Below are 7,500 nucleotides of genomic sequence, written 5' to 3'. Positions count from 1 at the left end.
GTTTCAGAAAAGGCCAAAAAGTCCATTTCTGAACATCATCAAAAGCAAGTTCTTCTGACCACTAAAATGTTCAGAAAGCAACTTGAGAGCTTTCAAAATTGAAAACTGGCAGCAGTGGGATTCGAACCCACGCCTCCAAAGAGACTGGAGCCTTAATCCAGCGCCTTAGACCGCTCGGCCATGCTACCATGAAAAAGTGGATAATTTTGGATCAAAATGTCCAAGAGATTTCATAAAGAACATTTCTCCTGGCAAGAAATCCTTTTCCAGAATTTGATTTAAAAAGAAGAATTGTTGCTGCATTCGAGCTGAATATTTAATGATGGCAGCAGAAGGCTGAAAATGCATTCCTCCAGTTAGAAAGGAAGCAAACGCAAGTGAGTTCAACAGTATTACCGCACTACTGCTTTTTCAGATGTTTCTAGGCTATTGAAGGCTTTGAAGTGCAAGATCGTGGAGTGCGCCTAATGTCTACTTAGCTAGCGCATCGGGGTAGCTTAATCTGTGCCATAACATCTTGGGAATATCATCAAAAGCCTTTTCTTATAGAGTTTGTTCGGTTTCAGAAAAGGCCAAAAAGTCCATTTCTGAGCATCATCAAAAGCAAGTTCTTCTGACCACTAAAATGTTCAGAAAGCAACTTGAGAGCTTTCAAAATTGAAAACTGGCAGCAGTGGGATTCGAACCCACGCCTCCAAAGAGACTGGAGCCTTAATCCAGCGCCTTAGACCGCTCGGCCATGCTACCGTGAAAAAGTGGATAATTTTGGATCAAAATGTCCAAGAGATTTCATAAGGAACATTTCTCCTGGCAAGAAATCCTTTTCCAGAATTTGATTTAAAAAGAAGAATTGTTGCTGCATTCGAGCTGAATATTTAATGATGGCAGCAGAAGGCTGAAAATGCATTCCTCCAGTTAGAAAGGAAGCAAACGCAAGTGAGTTCAACAGTATTACCGCACTACTGCTTTTTCAGATGTTTCTAGGCTATTGAAGGCTTTGAAGTGCAAGATCGTGGAGTGCGCCTAATGTCTACTTAGCTAGCGCATCAGGGTAGCTTAATCTGTGCCATAACATCTTGGGAATATCATCAAAAGCCTTTTCTTATACAGTTTGTTCGGTTTCAGAAAAGGCCAAAAAGTGCATTTCTGAGCATCATCAAAAGCAAGTTCTTCTGACCACTAAAATGTTCAGAAAGCAACTTGAGAGCTTTCAAAATTGAAAACTGGCAGCAGTGGGATTCGAACCCACGCCTCCAAAGAGACTGGAGCCTTAATCCAGCGCCTTAGACCGCTCGGCGATGCTACCATCAAAAAGTGGATAATTTTGGATCAAAATGTCCAAGAGATTTCATAAAGAACATTTCTCCTGGCAAGAAATCCTTTTCCAGAATTTGATTTAAAAAGAAGAATTGTTGCTGCATTCGAGCTGAATATTTAATGATGGCAGCAGAAGGCTGAAAATGCATTCCTCCAGTTAGAAAGGAAGCAAACGCAAGTGAGTTCAACAGTATTACCGCACTACTGCTTTTTCAGATGTTTCTAGGCTATTGAAGGCTTTGAAGTGCAAGATCGTGCAGTGCGCCTAATGTCTACTTAGCTAGCGCATCAGGGTAGCTTAATCTGTGCCATAACATCTTGGGAATATTATCAAAAGCCTTTTCTCATACAGTTTGTTCAGTTTCAGAAAAGGCCAAGAAGTCCATTTCTGAGCATCATCAAAAGCAAGTTCTTCTGACCACTAAAAGGTTTACCAAGCATCTTGAGAGCTTTCAAAGTTCAAAACTGGCAGCAGTGGGATTCGAACCCACGCCTCCAAAGAGACTGGAGCCTTAATCCAGCACCTTAGACCGCTCGGCCATGCTACCATGAAAAAGTGGATAATTTTGGATGAAAATGTCCAAGAGATTTCATAAAGAACATTTCTCCTGGCAAGAAATCCTTTTCCTGAATTTGATTTAAAAAGAAGAATTGTTGCTGCATTCGAGCTGAATATTTAATGATGGCAGCAGAAGGCTGAAAATGCATTCCTCCAGTTAGAAAGGAAGCAAACGCAAGTGAGTTCAACAGTATTACCGCACTACTGCTTTTTCAGATGTTTCTAGGCTATTGAAGGCTTTGAAGTGCAAGATCGTGCAGTGCGCCTAATGTCTACTTAGCTAGCGCATCAGGGTAGCTTAATCTGTGCCATAACATCTTGGGAATATTATCAAAAGCCTTTTCTCATACAGTTTGTTCAGTTTCAGAAAAGGCCAAGAAGTCCATTTCTGAGCATCATCAAAAGCAAGTTCTTCTGACCACTAAAAGGTTTACCAAGCATCTTGAGAGCTTTCAAAGTTCAAAACTGGCAGCAGTGGGATTCGAACCCACGCCTCCAAAGAGACTGGAGCCTTAATCCAGCGCCTTAGACCGCTCGGCCATGCTACCATGAAAAAGTGGATAATTTTGGATCAAAATGTCCAAGAGATTTCATAAAGAACATTTCTCCTGGCAAGAAATCCTTTTCCTGAATTTGATTTAAAAAGAAGAAGAATTGTTGCTGCATTCGAGCTGAGTATTTAATGATGGCAGCAGAAGGCTGAAAATGCATTCCTCCAGTTAGAAAGGAAGCAAACGCAAGTGAGTTCAACAGTATTACCGCACTACTGCTTTTTCAGATGTTCCTAGGCTATTGAAGGCTTTGAAGTGCAAGATCGTGCAGTGCGCCTAATGTCTACTTAGCTAGCACATCAGGGTAGCTTAATCTGTGCCAAAACATTTTGGGAATATCATCAAAGTCCTTTTCTCATACAGTTTGTTCAGTTTCAGAAAAGGCCAAGAAGTCCATTTCTGAGCATCATCAAAAGCAACTTCTTCTGACCACTAAAATGTTCAGAAAGCAACTTGAGAGCTTTCAAAGTTGAAAACTGGCAGCAGTGGGATTCAAACCCACGCCTCCAAAGAGACTGGAGCCTTAATCCAGCGCCTTAGACCGCTCGGCCATGCTACCATGAAAAAGTGGATAATTTTGGATCAAAATGTCCAAGAGATTTCATAAAGAACATTTCTCCTGGCAAGAAATCCTTTTCCAGAATTTGATTTAAAAAGAAGAATTGTTGCTGCATTCGAGCTGAATATTTAATGATGGCAGCAGAAGGCTGAAAATGCATTCCTCCAGTTAGAAAGGAAGCAAACGCAAGTGAGTTCAACAGTATTACCGCACTACTGCTTTTTCAGATGTTTCTAGGCTATTGAAGGCTTTGAAGTGCAAGATCGTGCAGTGCGCCTAATGTCTACTTAGCTAGCGCATCAGGGTAGCTTAATCTGTGCCATAACATCTTGGGAATATTATCAAAAGCCTTTTCTCATACAGTTTGTTCAGTTTCAGAAAAGGCCAAGAAGTCCATTTCTGAGCATCATCAAAAGCAAGTTCTTCTGACCACTAAAAGGTTTACCAAGCATCTTGAGAGCTTTCAAAGTTGAAAACTGGCAGCAGTGGGATTCGAACCCACGCCTCCAAAGAGACTGGAGCCTTAATCCAGCACCTTAGACCGCTCGGCCATGCTACCATGAAAAAGTGGATAATTTTGGATCAAAATGTCCAAGAGATTTCATAAAGAACATTTCTCCTGGCAAGAAATCCTTTTCCTGAATTTGATTTAAAAAGAAAAATTGTTGCTGCATTCGAGCTGAATATTTAATGATGGCAGCAGAAGGCTGAAAATGCATTCCTCCAGTTAGAAAGGAAGCAAACGCAAGTGAGTTCAACAGTATTACCGCACTACTGCTTTTTCAGATGTTCCTAGGCTATTGAAGGCTTTGAAGTGCAAGATCGTGGAGTGCGCCTAATGTCTACTTAGCTAGCGCATCAGGGTAGCTTAATCTGTGCCATAACATCTTGGGAATATTATCAAAAGCCTTTTCTCATACAGTTTGTTCAGTTTCAGAAAAGGCCAAGAAGTCCATTTCTGAGCATCATCAAAAGCAACTTCTTCTGACCACTAAAATGTTCAGAAAGCAACTTGAGAGCTTTCAAAGTTGAAAACTGGCAGCAGTGGGAATCGAACCCACGCCTCCAAAGAGACTGGAGCCTTAATCCAGCGCCTTAGACCGCTCGGCTATGCTACCATGAAAAAGTGGATAATTTTGGATCAAAATGTCCAAGAGATTTCATAAAGAACATTTCTCCTGGCAAGAAGTCCTTTTCCAGTATTTGATTTAAAAAGAAGAATTGTTGCTGCATTCGAGCTGAATATTTAATGATGGCAGCAGAAGGCTGAAAATGCATTCCTCCAGTTAGAAAGGAAGCAAACGCAAGTGAGTTCAACAGTATTACCGCACTACTGCTTTTTCAGATGTTTCTAGGCTATTGAAGGCTTTGAAGTGCAAGATCGTGGAGTGCGCCTAATGTCTACTTAGCTAGCGCATCAGGGTAGCTTAATCTGTGCCATAACATCTTGGGAATATTATCAAAAGCCTTTTCTCATACAGTTTGTTCAGTTTCAGAAAAGGCCAAGAAGTCCATTTCTGAGCATCATCAAAAGCAACTTCTTCTGACCACTAAAAGGTTTACCAAGCATCTTGAGAGCTTTCAAAGTTCAAAACTGGCAGCAGTGGGATTCGAACCCACGCCTCCAAAGAGACTGGAGGCTTAATCCAGCGCCTTAGACCGCTCGGCCATGCTACCATGAAAAAGTGGATAATTTTGGATGAAAATGTCCAAGAGATTTCATAAAGAACATTTCTCCTGGCAAGAAATCCTTTTCCTGAATTTGATTTAAAAAGAAGAAGAATTGTTGCTGCATTCGAGCTGAATATTTAATGATGGCAGCAGAAGGCTGAAAATGCATTCCTCCAGTTAGAAAGGAAGCAAACGCAAGTGAGTTCAACAGTGTTACCGCACTACTGCTTTTTCAGATGTTTCTAGGCTATTGAAGGCTTTGAAGTGCAAGATCGTGGAGTGTGCCTAATGTCTACTTAGCTAGCACATCAGGGTAGCTTAATCTGTGCCAAAACATTTTGGGAATATCATCAAAAGCCTTTTCTCATACAGTTTGTTCAGTTTCAGAAAAGGCCAAGAAGTCCATTTCTGAGCATCATCAAAAGCAACTTCTTCTGACCACTAAAATGTTCAGAAAGCAACTTGAGAGCTTTCAAAGTTGAAAACTGGCAGCAGTGGGATTCAAACCCACGCCTCCAAAGAGACTGGAGCCTTAATCCATCGCCTTAGACCGCTCGGCCATGCTACCATGAAAAAGTGGATAATTTTGGATCAAAATGTCCAAGAGATTTCATAAAGAACATTTCTCCTGGCAAGAAATCCTTTTCCAGAATTTGATTTAAAAAGAAGAATTGTTGCTGCATTCGAGCTGAATATTTAATGATGGCAGCAGAAGGCTGAAAATGCATTCCTCCAGTTAGAAAGGAAGCAAACGCAAGTGAGTTCAACAGTATTACCGCACTACTGCTTTTTCAGATGTTTCTAGGCTATTGAAGGCTTTGAAGTGCAAGATCGTGGAGTGCTCCTAATGTCTACTTAGCTAGCGCATCAGGGTAGCTTAATCTGTGCCATAACATCTTGGGAATATTATCAAAAGCCTTTTCTCATACAGTTTGTTCAGTTTCAGAAAAGGCCAAGAAGTCCATTTCTGAGCATCATCAAAAGCAACTTCTTCTGACCACTAAAATGTTCAGAAAGCAACTTGAGAGCTTTCAAAGTTGAAAACTGGCAGCAGTGGGATTCGAACCCACGCCTCCAAAGAGACTAGAGCCTTAAGCCAGCGCCTTAGACCGCTCGGCCATGCTACCATGAAAAAGTGGATAATTTTGGATCAAAATGTCCAAGAGATTTCATAAAGAACATTTCTCCTGGCAAGAAATCCTTTTCCTGAATTTGATTTAAAAAGAAGAAGAATTGTTGCTGCATTCGAGCTGAATATTTAATGATGGCAGCAGAAGGCTGAAAATGCATTCCTCCAGTTAGAAAGGAAGCAAACGCAAGTGAGTTCAACAGTATTACCGCACTACTGCTTTTTCAGATGTTCCTAGGCTATTGAAGGCTTTGAAGTGCAAGATCGTGGAGTGCGCCTAATGTCTACTTAGCTAGCACATAAGGGTAGCTTAATCTGTGCCAAAACATCTTGGGAATATCATCAAAGGCCTTTTCTCATACAGTTTGTTCAGTTTCAGAAAAGGCCAAGAAGTCCATTTCTGAGCATCATCAAAAGCAACTTCTTCTGACCACTAAAATGTTCAGAAAGCAACTTGAGAGCTTTCAAAGTTGAAAACTGGCAGCAGTGGGATTCGAACCCACGCCTCCAAAGAGACTGGAGCCTAAATCCAGCGCCTTAGACCGCTCGGCCATGCTACCATGAAAAAGTAGATACATTTGGATCAAAATGACCAAGAGATTTCATAAAGAACATTTCTCCTGGCAAGAAATCCTTTTCCTGAATTTGATTTAAAAAGAAGAATTGTTGCTGCATTCGAGCTGAATATTTAATGATAGCAGCAGAAGGCTGAAAATGCATTCCTCCAGTTAGAAAGGAAGCAAACGCAAGTGAGTTCAACAGTATTACCGCACTACTGCTTTTTCAGATGTTTCTAGGCTATTGAAGGCTTTGAAGTGTAAGATCGTGGAGTACGCCTAATGTCTACTTAGCTAGCGCATCAGGGTAGCTTAATCTGTGCCATAACATCTTGGGAATATTATCAAAAGCCTTTTCTCATACAGTTTGTTCAGTTTCAGAAAAGGCCAAGAAGTCCATTTCTGAGCATCATCAAAAGCAACTTCTTCTGACCACTAAAATGTTCAGAAAGCAACTTGAGAGCTTTCAAAGTTGAAAACTGGCAGCAGTGGGATTCGAACCCACGCCTCCAAAGAGACTGGAGCCTTAATCCAGCACCTTAGACCGCTCGGCCATGCTACCATGAAAAAGTGGATAATTTTGGATCAAAATGTCCAAGAGATTTCATAAAGAACATTTCTCCTGGCAAGAAATCCTTTTCCTGAATTTGATTTAAAAAGAAAAATTGTTGCTGCATTCGAGCTGAATATTTAATGATGGCAGCAGAAGGCTGAAAATGCATTCCTCCAGTTAGAAAGGAAGCAAACGCAAGTGAGTTCAACAGTATTACCGCACTACTGCTTTTTCAGATGTTCCTAGGCTATTGAAGGCTTTGAAGTGCAAGATCGTGGAGTGCGCCTAATGTCTACTTAGCTAGCACATCAGGGTAGCTTAATCTGTGCCAAAACATCTTGGGAATATCATCAAAGGCCTTTTCTCATACAGTTTGTTCAGTTTCAGAAAAGGCCAAGAAGTCCATTTCTGAGCATCATCAAAAGCAAGTTCTTCTGACCACTAAAAGGTTTACCACGCATCTTGAGAGCTTTCAAAGTTCAAAACTGGCAGCAGTGGGATTCAAACCCACACCTCCAAAGAGACTGGAGCCTAAATCCAGCGCCTTAGACCGCTCGGCCATGCTACCATGAAAAAGTAGATACAGTTGGATCAAAATGACCAA

At 41.2% G+C, this 7,500-nt stretch overlaps 4 non-coding genes across 4 annotated transcripts; all 4 read right to left on the bottom strand.

The window, feature by feature from the left end:
• Window positions 1-106: 106 nt before the first annotated feature.
• On the bottom strand, window positions 107-188 carry TRNAL-AAG (transfer RNA leucine (anticodon AAG)). Its single transcript has one exon. It is a non-coding gene; the product is annotated as a tRNA-Leu (tRNA).
• Window positions 189-665: 477 nt separating this feature from the next.
• Window positions 666-747, bottom strand: TRNAL-AAG (transfer RNA leucine (anticodon AAG)). The gene has a single exon. It is a non-coding gene; the product is annotated as a tRNA-Leu (tRNA).
• Window positions 748-2,342: 1,595 nt separating this feature from the next.
• On the bottom strand, window positions 2,343-2,424 carry TRNAL-AAG (transfer RNA leucine (anticodon AAG)). The gene has a single exon. It is a non-coding gene; the product is annotated as a tRNA-Leu (tRNA).
• A 3,840-nt stretch (window positions 2,425-6,264) lies between these two features.
• TRNAL-UAG (transfer RNA leucine (anticodon UAG)) lies at window positions 6,265-6,346 on the bottom strand. The gene has a single exon. It is a non-coding gene; the product is annotated as a tRNA-Leu (tRNA).
• Window positions 6,347-7,500: the final 1,154 nt, after the last annotated feature.

The sequence above is a fragment of the Eleutherodactylus coqui genome, chromosome 13, assembly GCF_035609145.1.
Source record: "Eleutherodactylus coqui strain aEleCoq1 chromosome 13, aEleCoq1.hap1, whole genome shotgun sequence".
Lineage (NCBI taxonomy): Eukaryota > Metazoa > Chordata > Amphibia > Anura > Eleutherodactylidae > Eleutherodactylus > Eleutherodactylus coqui.
Note: the sequence above shows the minus strand (reverse complement) of the source record. Positions and strands in the feature narration are given on the sequence as shown.